The following is a 17752-nucleotide window of genomic DNA, read 5'->3' on the forward strand; positions in this document are numbered from 1 at the left end:
ACAGTTGGAGCTGCTACTGGCCACACAGAGGCCACTGAAGAGACTGTCACTACCCCAAAGGAAGAAGCCCTCAGTGATAACAACACTCTTGGACATCTGGACCTAGAGCTCAGTTCTGACCCATCTGGGCAACCTGCTCAGAAACCAACAGTGAGTCTCACTGTGGCCACATCAACAACTCCCAGCCTGGTTGCCTCAACATCATGGGCAACCATGCGTCCATGGGTAGCTGTGCCCATAGAACAACGGCGTCAACAATCAAGGAAGGTTTATATATGCAGAGTCTCCTGTTAAGGAATGGGACATACGTGCAACAATGAGTCCCTCTTATCAGAAAGGTGGCAGCAGACATTGCACACACACAAACAGGACAGATGCCACTTACCAAACAGCCAGGCCCTCTCTGGATACAGTTGTGATATCAGCTGGGGGATAGTGCTGTTCTGCATCATGAATGAATCATGGACTGAACCCGGACGGGCACACACATGTCAAATGTAGAGATCCGCCATACAGACAACTTGCACGATGATGGAATGGAAGTTCTTTCTGTTACAGTATACGTGTTCATTGGCATGCGGTGGGACCAAGCCAACATGTGTGCCATCAATAGTACCCACCATATGTGGAATGCGTGCAAAACCATAAAAGTCAGCCTTCACATGGGCTAAATCCTGATGTCGGCAAAACTGGATGTAGCTGTCCAGGAGTTTCAGCATTGCTGAGAGGACATCCTTTAACACCAGACTAAACACAGGTTGGGACATGCCAGCAGAAAGGAGACTGTATGTTAGAAGGACCCTGTGGCTAGGAAGTGCAATACTGACATGACTTGTACAGTAGGTGGTATGCTGGTTGGATAACTTATAGCTGGCATCAGATCTGGCTCAAACTGACAACATAAGTCCACTATTGTTTGCCTATTCAGGCGGTAGTACATGATAATATGGCATTCCTCCATGGTCTCTGAAAGTCTGGCAGTGGACGGTAGACAGGTGGTTGACACATCCCCCCTCTCCCTGGGTACCTGGGTACCTATATTTGTAACAAGAAATGCATTCTAACATTAGTCATTGTGTCCCCAGCTACATACCTGATGCATGTCAATGATAACATGTGACAAGTCACTTTAGGAGGGTAATACATGGCAACAAGTACACATCCCACCTGATCATAAAACAATGGTCACATCTGACCGCTATGGTTTGCCACATGTGTTCACAACATGTATCTGGACCAAACTCAAATAAGTGCACCTCAAATGCCCCTTAATATGTGGCTGGATATCCCGACCGCAGAGATGACCTTTGACAGGGAGTGGATTGTGCCTCACTTTAAAATGTCATCTGTGCCCTGCAACATACTACACTAATGTGTCTGAGTAGTAGGACCGACACGACAACACAGGATAAGCATGTTTGTGTGCTCAAAACAACATATTCAGCGATGTGATGCAGTTTTTGCAGGCCAGTACTGCATTTCAAGCCTCCAAAATAACGGCTGCCTGACCTACTCCACTGGACATTAGGAATCGCCTGCGACCACTGGCAAAAGTCATCATGGCGGTAGGCTGTTGCAACCGCGGCGGACACAGCTATAGGCTAATAATGTTGCCGGGGTGGTTGCAGGCCAATGGCTGTGTCTGCCAGCGGTGAGGACTGCGTACATGGTGGACGTGACGCCATGTTCTGCAGAATCACTCACTTGACTCCTGACACTGTTGCCAGCAAGACCTCCACTACCGAACTGCTATGTACCACCTCTGGGAGCAATCATGCCACGTCCCACAGGTGATAGAGCCCAGCCCTCTCTCCCGAGGAGCCGGAAAGGCTAGTTGACAAGGTTCTACCCCTATCTGAACAGCTCTATGGTGCACCAGAGGAGCAGGTAAGTACCTCATGTGCACAGTTGTCTCTATACTTCCACATCCTTTCCCTCCTCACAGGCTAGTGTGCCAGGTTGGCTACTTATGTGCCTGTAAGTGCAGTCTGTGTGGCAACAATGGGAGGGTCAATGTGCAGGCATTGATGGCCAGTGTTGTATGTTAAGTGCATTCACATTGTGTTGTGTGTGATTTTGGGGTTCCTAGATCCTCCTTGTGTTGGATACACATAACTAGGTGAGGAGACATTACTGCCATCCACTGACCTCTCTTTCCTCAGGATTGTTGTATATGTCTGACAACATGTATATGCATGACAGCATGAGCTGAGTATGCATGTTGTGAGTCAGTTGTGAGTAATGTGAGCAATGTGTATGTTGCCACAGAGATTTCTTCACACACCAGCCCTTGCTAGGCTGTTGTTTCGAAAGCATATCATGACTCTCTCTGCCCTTCTGGTTGCCACACACACCACATGTCAATTAGCTGTTGGCCACATGATGTACTGTCATGCGTGGAAGTGATGGGAATGTAGCGCCATGTAGGTTCTGTCTGCTCAGCCTGCAGACACCAGGGCCTTTCATTTGTATCTCCCAGTATGGGTCATAGTTTAGGCTTGGATGGAGTCACTGTGGCTAAGCAACTGTGGCACTGTGCCCACTCCCCAAACCCCAGCAGATCCTGCCAAGTGGCTCTGGTGTAATAGCCTGCCCAGAATGCCTCATTCCCTTTCTCAGATTAGAAATGGGTCCAGAGGTGAGTTACTCATCTCTTACACATGCACACTTAGCATCATTGTTAATGTGTGTCTCTGACTCATGACAGGTCCCTTACTCCCACAACCCTGAAGTCATCTTCAAGCAGGTCATATTTGTCCTGTGCAGGCTTATTGCATAAATGACATATCCACAGTGCAGACAGAGGCGGTCATTCTGACCGCGGCGGTCGGCGGTCGCCGCCCGCCAAGCGGTTCCCGCCGAAAGACCGCTCCGCGGTCAAAAGACCGCGGTGGCCATTCCGGCTTTCCCGCTGGGCCGGCGGGCGACCGCAAGAAGACCGCCGGCCGGCCCAGCGGGACAGCCCCTTCAACAATGAAGCCGGCTCGGAATGGAGCCGGCGGAGTTGAAGGGGTGCGACGGGTGCAGTGGCACCCATCGCGATTTTCACCGTCTGCACAGCAGACAGTGAAAATCTTAGTGGGGCCCTGTTAGGGGGCCCCTGCACTGCCCATGCCAGTGGCATGGGCAGTGCAGGGGCCCCCAGGGGCCCCACGGCACCCGTTCCCGCCATCCTGGTTCTGGCGGTGGACACCGCCAGAAACAGGCTGGCGGGAAGGCGCTCGGAATCCCCATGGCGGTGCTGCAAGCAGCGCCGCCATGGCGGGTTCCCTGGGCCAGCGGGAAACCGCCGGCTCCCCTTTTCCGACTGCGGCTTTACTGCCGCGGTTAGAATCGCCCAGGAAGCACCGCCAGCCTGTTGGCGGTGCTTCTGCCGCACTCCGCCATGGCGGTCATGGACCGCCAAGGTAAGAATGACCCCCAGAGTGTTGATTCCTGGGAGGCTATGATATGTGACTCAGTAGCTTGGTCACATAGCAGAAACTGTACAAAGCATGCCTTTGTATGTCGGATGCCATCTCTGTAGGATGACTGTACGACGAAACAACGACTTCAAAAACAACTACTGCCTTAACAACGAGGTCAGAACACCGACCTCGTTGCTACTACTAATGATTTTACCATGAATGCCTTAACAACGATATTTCGTTGTAAAGGCATTCCTGATAAAAGCATTAGCAATAGGCACCATTCACCCTACATCCCTCACCCCACCCCCCCAACCCCACCCCAAAACCTAAAACCCCCTGACCCCCCACCCACTCCCCAAAACCAAAAACGCCCCACCCCCCCAACCCCACCCCAAAACCTAAAACCCCCTGACCCACCACCCACTCCCCAAAACCAAAAACGCCCCACCCCCCCAACCCCACCCCAAAACCTAAAACCCCCTGACTCCCCAAAACAAAAAACGCCCCACCCCCCCAACCCCACCCCAAAACCTAAAACCCCCTGACCCCCCACCCACTCCCCAAAACCAAAAACGCCCCACCCCCAACCCCACCCTAAAACCTAAAACCCCCTGACCCTCACCCACTCCCCAAAACCAAAAACGCCCCACCCCAAAACCTAAAACCCCCTGACCCCCCACCCCCTCCCCAAAACCTAAACCCACCCCTTACCTTCAGCAACTCCCTTCTTTGTACCTTAACCACGCATGTTCGTTGTTCAGAACATACGTAGTTAAGGCACAAAAAACCGGAGTCGTGGTTAAAAAAAGCGTTGTTGCGCTTTCGTTAACCACGACTTTCGGAAAAAAAAAGTCGGAAAAAAGGATTTTTCCCCTGTAGGATGGACACATATGTCCAAAAGTGTGCTCTGTGGTACAGGGTCATAAACCTGTACCCCACCCACTGAAGTGGCATGAGTCTGCATTTGTTATTGCAGATGTCCACACCTGGAGAGTGAAGACACTTTCTGTACCCACAATGCCAGTCCCTTCATTGTTAACCACGTGTGATGTTTTAGTTTGTACTCTGGCAGTAGCCTGTAGGGACTGTATGCAGAAATCCATTCTCACAGTGTGAATGTGTTGGTCCATTAATTCCTAAGGAGTTTACCCTTCAGAAGCCACAGAAGTGTGACATCTCTCATAGTGGCTCACATCTGTGCCAGATTGCTAGAGCATGTCCAACATGATGTCAGTAAGCTTGCATAGTCATTGTACGGCCTGAGCATGGTGCTGAGTTGGTCTGCAGATTGTCGAAATATGTCTGTAGCAATGTCCATGTACTTATTGGCTTGTATGTGCTACACTTGCGGAGTACTAACAAAAAGGAAAGTTGTAGCTTGATGTTACTGACATGTATGTGACTCAACCATTTGTGATGAGACTTGTGAACATGATCTCTTGATGTCTCTTTTGCATCCATGAAGGTCCACGCCCATAAAAAAAGGGAATATGGAGAGCTATCGCCGGCTGTGGGGGTCCACAGCCGGCGGAGCACCCACTGCAGAAAAAAGTGGGAGGGTCTTAGATGCTGGGCCCTGAAGATCGCAGAGGCCCAGCTGGGGCTATCCTCCCAACATGGGTGGGCTCCCCTTCGAACCACGACCCCCTAACGGCCTGTATCCTGATGGTGGCTTATCCAGAGCTTAATGGGTGTTTGAGGGCAGTACAGCAGCCACAAGGGGGTGCGTACGGGGCATATTCCTGCCTGTTGCATTGCCAAGTGACTGAGTGAGGCTCTGACAGCTCCCCCTGACAATTAGGGAAGATCCATGTGTCACACTGTAGATGAGTGATTGTTTGTGTTGACATGCCATGTGCTCTATACTGATGTGCCTTACCTATTGACCCTGGGACCTAGGACACAACTGGATGTGCAAGGACCACATATGGGAGTGTACATTGATCAATTAAGCACTGTTGGTTGCTGTAGTGGGTGTAATTTCTATGCAACAGACCACTACTCCTAAATGTCCCAGGCCAAAGGTAAGTAGGTGATGGGTCACTGTCCTCAGCCATGTGTCTGGGCAAATGTGTAGATAGGCATCTACCACCCAGAAGCTATTTGTCTTCAGCGTATGATGGGTGCCAGAGTCTGATTGCAGTCTGTAATATGAAGATGTCCAACATATATGTGACAGGGCTTACATTGTTCTTTAAATGCAGCTATGGTTCACTACTTTCCCTTGGTAAGTGGGGAATGTTCATTGACATGATTTATGTTCCAGCACTGTTGCCAACATTCCTTACGCGAACATGTCAGCATGTGCCTTTTCTCTATATAAAACATTTGTGAGTTTCATGCTTGATCTACCTATTTTCATGGGATGATGTCTGTATTCCCTCACATATATATGCATGCCAACCAGTGTATGGAATAGGGCATTTACAATGGGGGTACATTTCATGTTGTGCCACAGACAGAAGTGTGTCACCATTGTTTATTGGCTGACACATACCCTCAGGCATCATAGCATTTCATTTGGCATGTACAACTCCAGTAGCAATGAGCGACATGACGGGGAGGCTTAGCGTTTAGAGCCACGATGTGAATATCTATGCCCTTGATGTGGCATCATGTGGAAAAATTCAGCACATGTATAATGTGTAAGGTATGTGTCCTGGCTGCTGGCATGCATCATGGAGTGACTTGCAGTTAGGTAGAAATCACATGTATTTGGGTATAGGCATTCATCCACAGACAGACATCTGGGTTTGCATGACCAAAATGTGGAGAGTGATGTAGCTTCCAATTAGGCAACATGTTGAGGGCCTTTAACAAGTACTTGCAAATCTCGAGGACTCTTTAGCATTCAAGGGACTAATGGCTTCTGCTGATGCACTCAGAGTATGTCATAGTAAGGGGTGCCAGACATAAGTGGTGATTACCATGGGGCGTACGGATTCTTTGTGTTGTGTATTTTGGGGACATCGCTCCCTGACATATTGGACATGTCTACGGTGTCCATTTCCATGCCAAATGTGTGGCCTAGCTAAGCAACTTTGATACTACCTCCATGAATCTATGGGGCAAATTTCACTTGGTGATGTGTACATTGTTGATATGTTTCTATAGCGATATTGTTATTTCCATGTCACCTTCTCCAGGATATTGTACTGTTGTCATCAACGTGGCTTGATTTTGCATTATCAGTTTTCATTGTTGGGTCATCATGTATGTGACAAAGAGATGTGCGCATGACCGTGTGTGGGATATGAGGAAATGCAGTTTGTATTAGCGTACTACTGTATGCAACAGGAGACTGTGGGCTGATCCATGGGCCAAAGCTTTGAGGGTGATGGCGTCTCCTAATAGTTGAATGGTCACTGTGATTGCACAACTCCAGCCACGCAATTGTAGCTGTGTGAGCTCCTGATTTTCCTGTGGGCAACTGTTGACAGTTCAGTTGGCATGCATGCATATGGTATCGTACCTCTATGGGCCACGTAGGTGGAGTTTGTTGCTGGGGCCTACTTGACATTATGGTACTGTATGCTAATGAGAGTTGTTGTTCAAGTGTGATCGTGGACATGTGATGACCCTATTTCTCTTTTTATTTGCAGCATCAGCACTGGCAAATGAAGGAGACGGGGCACAGCCGAGTGGGGAAGCATCTAGCCACGGGACCTCAGGTCAAGACACCACTGACACAGAGGGGCCCAGTGGCCCAGAGGGCTAGCAGTGTGCCACGGGGGAGAACACAACATCATCATCAGATTCTTCCTCCAGTTTACACTTCCTAGTGGTGGCGGACCTATTGGGGCATCCCCCAGTACCATCCTTGTCTGCCACCCCCCTTCTATCACCACACCCTCCCTGCTTCTCCCCACCAAGTTGGCTATGCCCGCTCAACCAAGAGGGTGGGCATCTCATTCACCACAGGCACCTCCACCCTAGCCCCTTTTGCCCCTGCTGCCCTCAGTGAGGAGGTTATTGACCTCCTGAGGAGCCCTGTGGGTCAGACCGCCATTGTGATTGCCATTAATAGATTGGCAAGTCAACTACAACAGACTAATGCATTCCTGAAAGGCATTCATGGTGCAATCTTTTTAGGCTCTGGCCCTGACACTGATGACAGCCAGTCACTCCCCACCTTCCTTCCCCCTCCACCTCCCTCTTCCCAACCTAAATCCTCCCTTCCCCTACCCACACAAAGCACACAGACAGATATGCATGCATTCACATCAACACACAAGAGGAGCACACACAAACATAAGCACCACAAAACACACTGGCATGCAAGTAAACAGCCCCACCACCTGCATCACACACACGCCACATTCAGCATACCCACAGCACCACCCCAACAGTGACACACCCACCACACCTATCATAAGCGCAGACACCACTCTGGCAGTCCCCAGAAATCCACCACAAGCACCACACCCGCAGACACCACCGCAACAGCCAGACGTACATCCATCACCCAGCACCTCCACCTTCCAGTCCCTGAAGACACACAAACGGACTCACTTACCCACACAACAGACACACACTACATATAAGCATACCTCCCAGAAGCACGCACTCATGACATCAACACCAACACAGCAGACAACCACTCCCTCGACCTCCAAATCCCGACCCCATTCTGTTGACTGTCCCCATGTCCCTAAGAAGGTTTTATCTTTAACCTGGACTTTTCCACTGTTCCCTCCACCCCCCTCGAAAACCCAAGACGCCCCCTCCCACCTCCCAGCCCCTCTCTTACACCTCACAGGCCTCCCCTGCCCCTCCTACTAGCACACATACCTCTTCCCCCAAGGAGAAGCACACCCATCCCAAAAAGAAGACCACTCCTCCCAAGCCCAACCCCCCTCCCAAATGTGACCCCTCCACCCCCTTGTCTGGATAATCCCTGAGGTGCCTGGCTGCCCCTTGATGCCCCTTCCCGTGGAGGTTCAATGGCAGTTGTGAGTACAGTTTAGGCACAACTCTGAGCTATTATTGGACTATTTATTAACTTGCCAATGGCCTTTGGACTTAAAAAAATTCCAAACTAATAAACCCAAATAGTTGGGTTTTTTTGGGCACACATTTGTCCTCCAATTCCTTTTCTACCTTTATGTTGTTCCTGAGTGACGTGTGGTTTGTGCTTACAGTTGTGTGTGTTTCAACCTGCTTGCTGATCCATTTGCTGTTGTTTGCAGCGGCTGACTTTGTGGGCGGTGCTGGTATCCCCCAAGACAAGGGTATATGTTGACTGTATGTTACCCCTGAACCTGAGATGCATGGATGTGTGTTTTTGTGTAGTGTTGCAGTGCAGAGTGAGTGACCTGCCTGAAGGGGGCGCAATGTGACTGTGAACGGGTGCATCTTTATGTATGATTTGGACTGTGTACACAATAAGTAGTATACTTGGTGCCCGTTGCGTGACCCCCAATATGAGGTGGACGGCGGCGCTAAGATCTGTTGTTGCGGGAAATTACACAGGTAGGTGTGTATACTTATGGCCGGTTGCGCCCATGGCGGCGTTGATTTTGTGCTCATAGATCATCAACAACAATGGTAGGACATGGGTGATGGGCTACATGGCGGCTCCGGAAGTTTGAAGCTGCTTGTAGGTGAGTGTCTCTCTTTATTCTGTCCGTTTCCACCTTCTGAGACGTGGTAGTTGGACCGCCACCATCACAATAGCTGGGTGCAACCTCGTAATGTGTTTGGTCTGTTTGTGCAGCCTCGTGACCGTGGCAGTCTGTGCTGCCTGGCAGAGCCAGCAGAACCGTGGTGGTCTTTGCTCCATAGGTCGGGATGAAAGGATTTCAGCAGTGTCACTGTTAAAAAAAAAGAGTAATTGTCCAATATGAAAAGATCTCAATATGTATTGCTCAAAACAGAGACAAAACTAAATTGGGACTTTGAATTAGAAGCAGTAATGTATCAATCATCACTCGACACTATGGAAATTATTAAATAAATTAAAAATTATCACTAATCAATTACTGTTGTGTATAAATTGCAAGTTAAAATCATGCCTGGTAGGAAAAAAAATCTATAATGCAAAATACTAGAATTTATATAAAACACTTTTCTCTGAAAAAAAGGTAAACAAGATGTATATGTGGGTAGAAATGCAAGTCCATCAATCTTTACCCTTGCCCTTTAATCCAGTGTATTAAAGGGGCTGACGAAGCAGGCTTTTCCTGGCACAAGTATTTGAACGGATATATTGGGAATATATTTTGCATGCTTATGTTCTCTTGCTGGTAGAACTGACATCCTTGGCACGGTATTCCCCAATTTTTTTGCCTCCACTCCTGTTTTGCTGGATTTTATTTGGTTGGCTACCGTACTTTGTGCACTGTACCACTGTAAACCAGTGGTTAAGTGCTTGTGCTCTCCCCCTCAAACATAGTAAAGTAGATGGCCTACACCTGATTGGCACATATAATTTATTTGTAAGTCCCTGTTAAACACTACTACATGTACCCAGTGCCTGTAAATGAAATGGAAGTATAGATTTACTATTCCCACCTCAACATCTATGTACCTTTAAGATATCTGTACCAGGTAGGTACAAATATATGGCAGTATAGCAAACTGATAGGCCTAACATCCTTGTTGTGGTGTTTCTCATTCAGTTTCCTATTTTTGCTGGATTTCTTTTTGTTGGCTTTAGCACTCTGTGAACTGTATCACTGCTAATCGGTGGTAAAGTGGCTGTGCTCTCTCTCTCTCTCTTTCTCGCTCTCAAACATGGTAAAATTGGCCTACACCTGATTGGCACATTACATTTATTTGTAAGTCCTAGTAACTGGTACTACGTTTACCCAGGGCCTGTAAGTTAAATACAAGTGGGCTGCAGCACTCATTGTGCCACCCCTAAAATAGCACTGCAAAACATGTTTCTAGCCTGGTTCTGCAGCCTGTAGTACAGTTCTAACCTGGGGAAGAAAGCCCACTAGGCACCAAGGATTTTTTTTATTCATCTAGGGGTGGGACTGCTAAAATGGGCCCCTCTTTACCTCCCCCAAGCTGGGGCAGATTGGGACAATAGGCCCACATAGAGCATACAAGGCACCAGGATTTTCTTTTGTAGCATAGGGGTAGGGGCTGCCCAGAATGGGCATGACAATACCCTCTCCCCTCCCCAACATAAGTGGGCACTTTATGGGCACAGTTTTTCTGCTCCTCATGGGGAGCAGATGGGGATTATTACCCACGGTGTGCCCCCCCAAGGTGGGCAGAAAGCCCACTCGACACCAGGCAAGCATTTAAAAAAAAATGAGGGTTAGGGGCTGCCCACCACCATGGGCATGGTTATGCCTGCATCCCAACTGAAGGGGGCAACAGTTCTTCTGCTCCCCCACACTCCTGCAGACAAAAGCATTTCATCCTAATGGCAAGCAAGAGGATGTTTGACTCTTTTGTTTTTCTATTTTACATATGGGCCAAGAGAGCTTGGCTAACTCCCAATACTGTCCCTGTTGCAATGATGAGCAGCTACACTTTTTAGACTTGGGTACGCTGCCATCTGGAAAAACCTACCAGACCCAGACAGTTCTGAAAACTAAGTCTAGGGTGATGTGCTAAACATGCACCCCACACCATGTTCTCACCCACAGTGCCCTGCAAACCTCCAACTTTGGCTGAAATCATGCATTGTTCCTACATTTCTGTGATGGAAACTTCTGGAATCCACAGGAATCCACAAAATTCCTACCCAGCATTGACCCATCTGTATGGATAAAGACTCAGCCCCACATGGCAGAGTCAGCCTAAAAACATATGAAAAAAAACATCACTTTTGGACCCGCTTTAGTTGCTTCTCAATTACTACACATTTTTGGCCCTTCCCTGTTGCAGGCACTTGGCCTACCTGCACACGTTAGGTATCATTTTTATAAGGGGTATGAGGGGAACGCTGTAAGTATGAAATGTGTGGCTCTGTGCAGATTCCAGAAATTTCCATTACAGGAATGTGTGTTTTTTTTTGTCAAAGTTTGAGGTTTGCAAGGTATTCTGGGTAAAACAACCTGGTTAGAGCCACACAATTCACCCCCCTTGATTTCCCTAGGTGTCAAGTTTTCAAAAATGTATAGATTTGCTGTGGTTCCCTAGGTGCCAGCTGAGGTAGGGCCCAAAAACCACAGCTGCCCACTTTGCAAAAAAACAGGGCAGTTTTGCATGGAAGATGCCTACCTACACAAGTGAGGTGCCATTTTTATCAGGAGACCTAAGGGAACACAAATAGTAGAATACGTGTTATTACCAATTGTCTTTCTCTGCATTTGCGCCTTCCAAATGTAAGACAGTTTGTAAGAAAGAAGTCATTTTGAGAAATGTTCTCTAATTCTCACGCTAGCATGAGTAGCCCATTTCGGAAAGACGTAGGTTTCCTTGATACCTATGTTTCACTTTTTATATTTTACCAAATGAATTACTGTATACCCAGTACACAATTAAAAACCATTGCAAGGTGCAGCTCAGTTATTGGCTCTGGGCACCTCGTGTTCTTGGTGAATCTACAAGCACTATGTATCCCCACAACCAGAAGGGTCCAGCAGACGTAACGGTATACTGTATTCGAAAATATGCCATAGTTAGAAGTTACAGATGAAAAAGTAGACACAAATGGCTGGTTTTTTTTTTTCAAATCAATTTCAATTTATTTTTTATTTCAACTGATACTTCCGCTGAGAAAACCTTAAGGAATCTATACAAATTACACCTTGCTGGATTCAGAATGTTGTTCACTTTTCAGAAATGTATAGCTTTCTGGGATCTACTATTGGTTTCACACCCATTTCTACCACTAACTGGAAGAATGTTGAAAAAACAAAAAAATAGAAAAATGGGCAATGTCCCAGTAAAATGCCAAAACTGTGTTGAAAAATGTGGTTCTCTGATTGAAGTCTGGCTGTTCCTGAAAGCTGGGAAGATGGTCATTTTGGAACTGCAAACCCTTTGTTGATGCCATCTGCAAGGAATAAAACTGAAGCTTTCTTCTGCAGCACTTTTTCCCCTTTTTTCTAAAAAAAAGTAAAAATAAAATATAGCTGTATTTTAGCTAATTTCTCAGTCCCCTCCAGGGGAATCCACTATCCCTGGGTACTTTTAGCATCCCGAGGATGCTGGAAAAAAAGAATGCAAGTGTGGCATGGATAGCTTATGTGGACAACACGTTATGGGGACCTAAACGTGAACTACCCCAAATAGCCAAAAGAGGCTTAGCACGGGGTGAGTGGGGGCAGGTGGTGGATGCCTAGCATTGAAAGGTATGTGTAATGATGTCCTTCCATTATTTCTTGGGACATGATTCCCCTAGAATCTGGAATGTGATGAGGGGATGCTGAGGTCAAGAATGGAATGTGAGGATGGAGAAGGAGAGCGGAGAGAAGGGAGGTTGGATCAGTGGCTGTGCTGAAGGTGTCGGGATTTCTTGAATCTTAATAAAGGAAAAACCTGTGATAAAAGAATGGAATTCTAAAGAACTAATCTTTACATTGGCGAGTGCAGTGCATTGCGCACGCGCGCTTCGTTTAACGAGCTGCATAAAACAAATTGAATTTCTACAAATACCTTTATAAAGAAAACTTATCCGACGCTCCTGACGCGACCGACGATCATAACGATCTTTCTCAATCCGGATGCAGAAGCAATAGAGGACACTGAAGAAGGACTACGTTTGGACGCAAGAGCAATAAAAGAAACTAAGAAAGGACTACACAATAAGAGATGACAGACAAGGATTACATTTAAAGATGCAGTGGAGAAAAGAAAGATATATAAATAAATAAATAAAGAAGTGTAAAATAAGTAATTAAAATAAGTATAGTTAATGTATAGTACAGTATAAATTAATTTTAAGTTAAAAAAAAAAAGAAAAAGAAAAAAGAAAAAAGAAAAAAAAGAAAAAAGGGAAAAGAAAATATATATATACGAGCCGGAGAAATGGGAGACCAAAGTATATCTGCACCTCCACCGTTCCTGGCAACTCCTGGGGACCCGCCTATCCCCTGGAAGCAGTGGAAGAAGATTTTTAATACCTATATGTTGGCGATAGGTAGTGACCGATATGCTCCCCCAAGGCGACAAGCTATCTTGTTGCATCATCTTGGCATTGAGGGCAGAAGGATATACGAGAACTTACCAGAGGTATCTCTGGGAATGGGAGATGGGCAAACTACTAATGTCTTTGACATGTCTGTACAAATGCTCGACAAACAATTCACGCCAAAAACTAATCTTGTATTGCAACGCCACAAGTTTTTTTCAATGGTACAACGAAAAGATGAAGATATTGCGTCGTATGTGGCAAGTTTGAGAGGTCTGGCGTTATCTTGTGAGTTTCATCAATTACTGGATTCTCTGACAAGGGGCCAAATAGTGAGGTGTGCACATGATAAAAGGATACGGGAGAAATTACTAGTGAAAGATCCGAATTTGGAGGAAGCTATACAAATTGCTAAAGGGATGGAGCATGCAGCTGTGTGGTTAAAAGAAATGGAAGAAGTTCCTAAGGAGACGGAACCAGGAATTATAACAGAAATCAGAAAGAAAGATGATCCACGTGTTAAAGTGGAGTGGAGCAAGCCGACTAAGAATTCTGAAACAATGAAAGTAAATACTGAGGAGAAACGTAAAGCACAGGAATGGAGAGTAATAAAATGCTACCGTTGTGACGCCCCTGGGCACATAGCCTCCAGTAGAACATGTGCTGCTAGAAATGCTATTTGCCGTACTTGTGGTAAGAGGGGACATTTTGCCAAAGTTTGTAGATTAAAACACAATGCAGGAAGCAAGACCATACAGGAAGTTCAAGATGTGTGTGAGACAATGGAAGACATAATTTTGACTGTAAATGAAGAAGTGGTTCCTGGCGACTGTGACGGAGCACCAGTTCAAGTGGTAAAAAGGGAAAGTACAGACGTACTAGAGAAGCCTCATGCCCAAATATTGTTGGACAATGTATGGGTCAGGCTTCTAGTGGATTCGGGAAGTTTGTTTACTCTCATATCTAGAGAAGTGTATGATTCCGAATGGATGGATCCAGCAGATAAAGACTTATCAGTCCCTGACATAAAAGCTGTAGGTTATGCTGGAAAGAAAATTGAAATTGTCGGAATGCGCTGGATGTCGATCTCTTTCAAAGGAAGGGCCATTCGTGGAAAAGTACATATCACGGACTATGGAACAAATCTGCTGGGCTGGCGTCATCAAAAAGACCTTGGCATAATTTTTAATCCCAACGCAAAAGAACCGGTATTACTTACCAAGGATGTGGACATTGGAGTGGTGTTTGAGGCATTGCAACATAGCTTGATTGATAAGTTTCCAGAGGTTTTTTCCGAAAAATTAGGTTTTATAAAAGGATTTTCTCATAAAATCATATTGAAGAAGAACGCTACACCTGTGGTTCATAGAGTAAGAAATATTCCGAATTTAATGAGGGAACCTTTGAAGCAAGAGTTGGAAAAACTGTTGAAAGAGGACATAATTGAACCCATAGAATCTTCGGAGTGGTTAGCTCCGGTGGTGGTAGCAGCAAAGGAGGGTGGGAAGATTCGCTTATGTATAGATCTTAGGGATCTCAACAGTTAATATGGGTCGACCGGCAACCACTGCCTAACATTTCAGAAATGTTGTCAGTAAGAGCAAAAGGGAATGTATTCACTGTCTTAGGCATGTCTTCTGCGTACCACCAGATAAACCTACATACGGATTTGCGACATTTGACATCCTTTGTGACTCCGTTGGGGGCCATCCGGTATAAGAGGATGCCCTTTGGGCTTGCCTCTGCTTCTGCGGTATTTCAAAGGATGATGGAGCGAATCTTTGGTGACATGACTAAGATATTATGTTTTCAGGATGACATACTGATTGTGGGCGAGAGTGAATCCGATCATGACCTTTTATTTCTGGAAGTGATGCACAGGTTAAAAGGGAATTGACTAACAATTAAGAGAAAAAATGTCAAATTCGGAAACAGGAGGTGACGTATTTAGGACACATCATAAGTAAGGATGGTATCAGGCCCAAAAAGAGCATAGTATCTGCAATTGAACATGCGCCTGAACCCAGTTCAAAAGATGAGTTAAGGTCATTTCTGGGGCTCGCCGAATATTGCTAAAAATTTGTGAAAAACTTTACAGAGATCTCATATTCTGTGATTGAAAGAGAGGCCCTGGCGTGTTGTTGGGGAATTAACCTTTTTAAATTCTACTTGTGGGGTTTACCCTTTAAACTGAGGATGGATCACAAACCATTAACGTATATTTTCAAGGGAGGTCGTGGATTTGAAGGTAGCGTTACGCCACGAATTTCTAAATGGTTATTATCGGTGTTGAGTTACAATTTCGTGGTGGAATTTGTAAAAGGGAGTAAGAATGTTGTTGCAGATTATCTTTCTAGAGTGCCCATGAGTGAAGGGGAGTTTGTAGGGGATGGAGTGGAAGATACTATAGGGACCGTTTTGGGTGAGTTGGCTATAACGGCTCAGGAATGGGAAGATGCTGTGACTACTGATCCTGTCCTAAAGATTGTGAAGGAAAAGGTGGTAAATGGTTGGAGAGATGACGGCGAGCACAACTGTGGTGACCTGGTTGGATATCTCAAAGTCAAAGATCAGTTAAATATAGTTAATGGGATGTTACAGAGGAGGGATCAGCTTGTTCCTCCTGCTGGCATAAGGAAACACATTATAGAGATCACGCATCAGGGACATCTTGGCAGGGGTCCTGAATCCTTGGCTGAAATCAGAGTGTACCTTCCTGCCTCAAATCTACACAATCCGCACTCCTGATGAAAATCCAGAAATTTTGGGGCTCTTCACTCTCGCACACCTTGAGGTAAAGGAAGAAATATTCAATTCTTACCCAGAAATATTTTCTGGTAACGTGGGGTTGTTGAATGATTTTCAGCACAAAATAGAATTAAAATCATCAGAAACTCTGGGCCTGATTACAACTTTGGAGGACGGTGTTAATCCGTCCCAAAAGTGACGGATATACCACCTACCGTATTACGAGTCCATTATATCCTATGGAACTCGTAATACGGTAGGTGGTATATCCGTCACATTTGGGACGGATTAACACCGTCCTCCAAAGTTGTAATCAGGCCCTCTGTGTGTTCATAAGGTTAGACACATACATATTTATATTAAGGAGGAAGTTCATGATGAATTGAAAAAACTGGTGGAGGATGGCATTATTGAGCAGGTTGAGCCAGCAAAATGGGTTTCTCCATTAGTAGTTGTAAGGCGATCCAATGGTAAAGTAAGATTATATGTGGACCTTAGGGAGCTGAATAAAAACATCTTAGTTGACCAGTATCCATTACCACACATAAATGAAATGTTTTCCACAACAAAGGATATGTGTCACCAACTGTCACTCCATCTGCCACCACCTCAAAGTTCCAACTGTGACCTACTCTTCTTGCCAAACGAAGACTGCCTGCATCTCCCGCCAATACGAAGCTTCAGCAACGACTAATCCTCAGACTGACAACAAACTCCTCAGCATCAATGGAAAAGGCTCAGAGAAGGTAAACTCTTCTTTGGGATCAACTTGGTGCCTGTATCTTTATAAAGTTCATAACTAAGGTTTTACTAATTGGATTTTTGTTGCTTTAGTGTTATTGTATTACATTTTACTTTTCTTATGTTGTGCATTCACTTTATTGCTGTTTTGAGTGCTGATTAAAATACTTCAGATATTCCCTCTAAGGTTAACCTGATTGCTTTTGTGCCAAAATACCAGAGGGCTAAGCACAGTTTTATTTAGTGTTTTTTATGGTTCCCCATAACATGGATTGTGTTTATTCTTAGAGTGAGGCTTCCACCCCTCTCAACTAATAACCCACTTACATACAAAAATATTGACCTACGTACCTGTCCATGTTTGTTTTTCAATATTTTTCCTCAATATTTATGCAACTGATATTGTGGGTTTGATAGTCAGGGTGTGCACTGTAACATTTTACCTTGAAACAAGTGGGTCTAAGAATGGTTCGGATCCAAGGCTGCTGGGTATAATAGTCCTCTTAGTGGGCAACACAGCTCAGCCTTTAACCACTCTATCTCTCTGAGCTGTGATCATATCACAGATCTATTTTGCACATGTTGACAGCTGCCTCCCAAGTCATGTTATGCCTGGCCTGCTGCTGGAGTTGCTTATCAGCAGCAACCACCTTTAGACTAACATGTATGTCAGCAGTAGTCCACCTTGGCTTGAGCAGAGCCGGAGACAATTGGTAATTGGCTGACTGACTTTGCAATAATCCAATTATAAAGCAACTCAGCTCATGACAAGCACTAACACCCTAATGTGTTTCAAATACAGTTTTTAGATTCTCAA

The sequence above is a fragment of the Pleurodeles waltl genome, chromosome 2_2 (genome assembly GCF_031143425.1).
Source record: "Pleurodeles waltl isolate 20211129_DDA chromosome 2_2, aPleWal1.hap1.20221129, whole genome shotgun sequence".
In the NCBI taxonomy this organism is placed as follows: Eukaryota; Metazoa; Chordata; class Amphibia; order Caudata; family Salamandridae; genus Pleurodeles; species Pleurodeles waltl.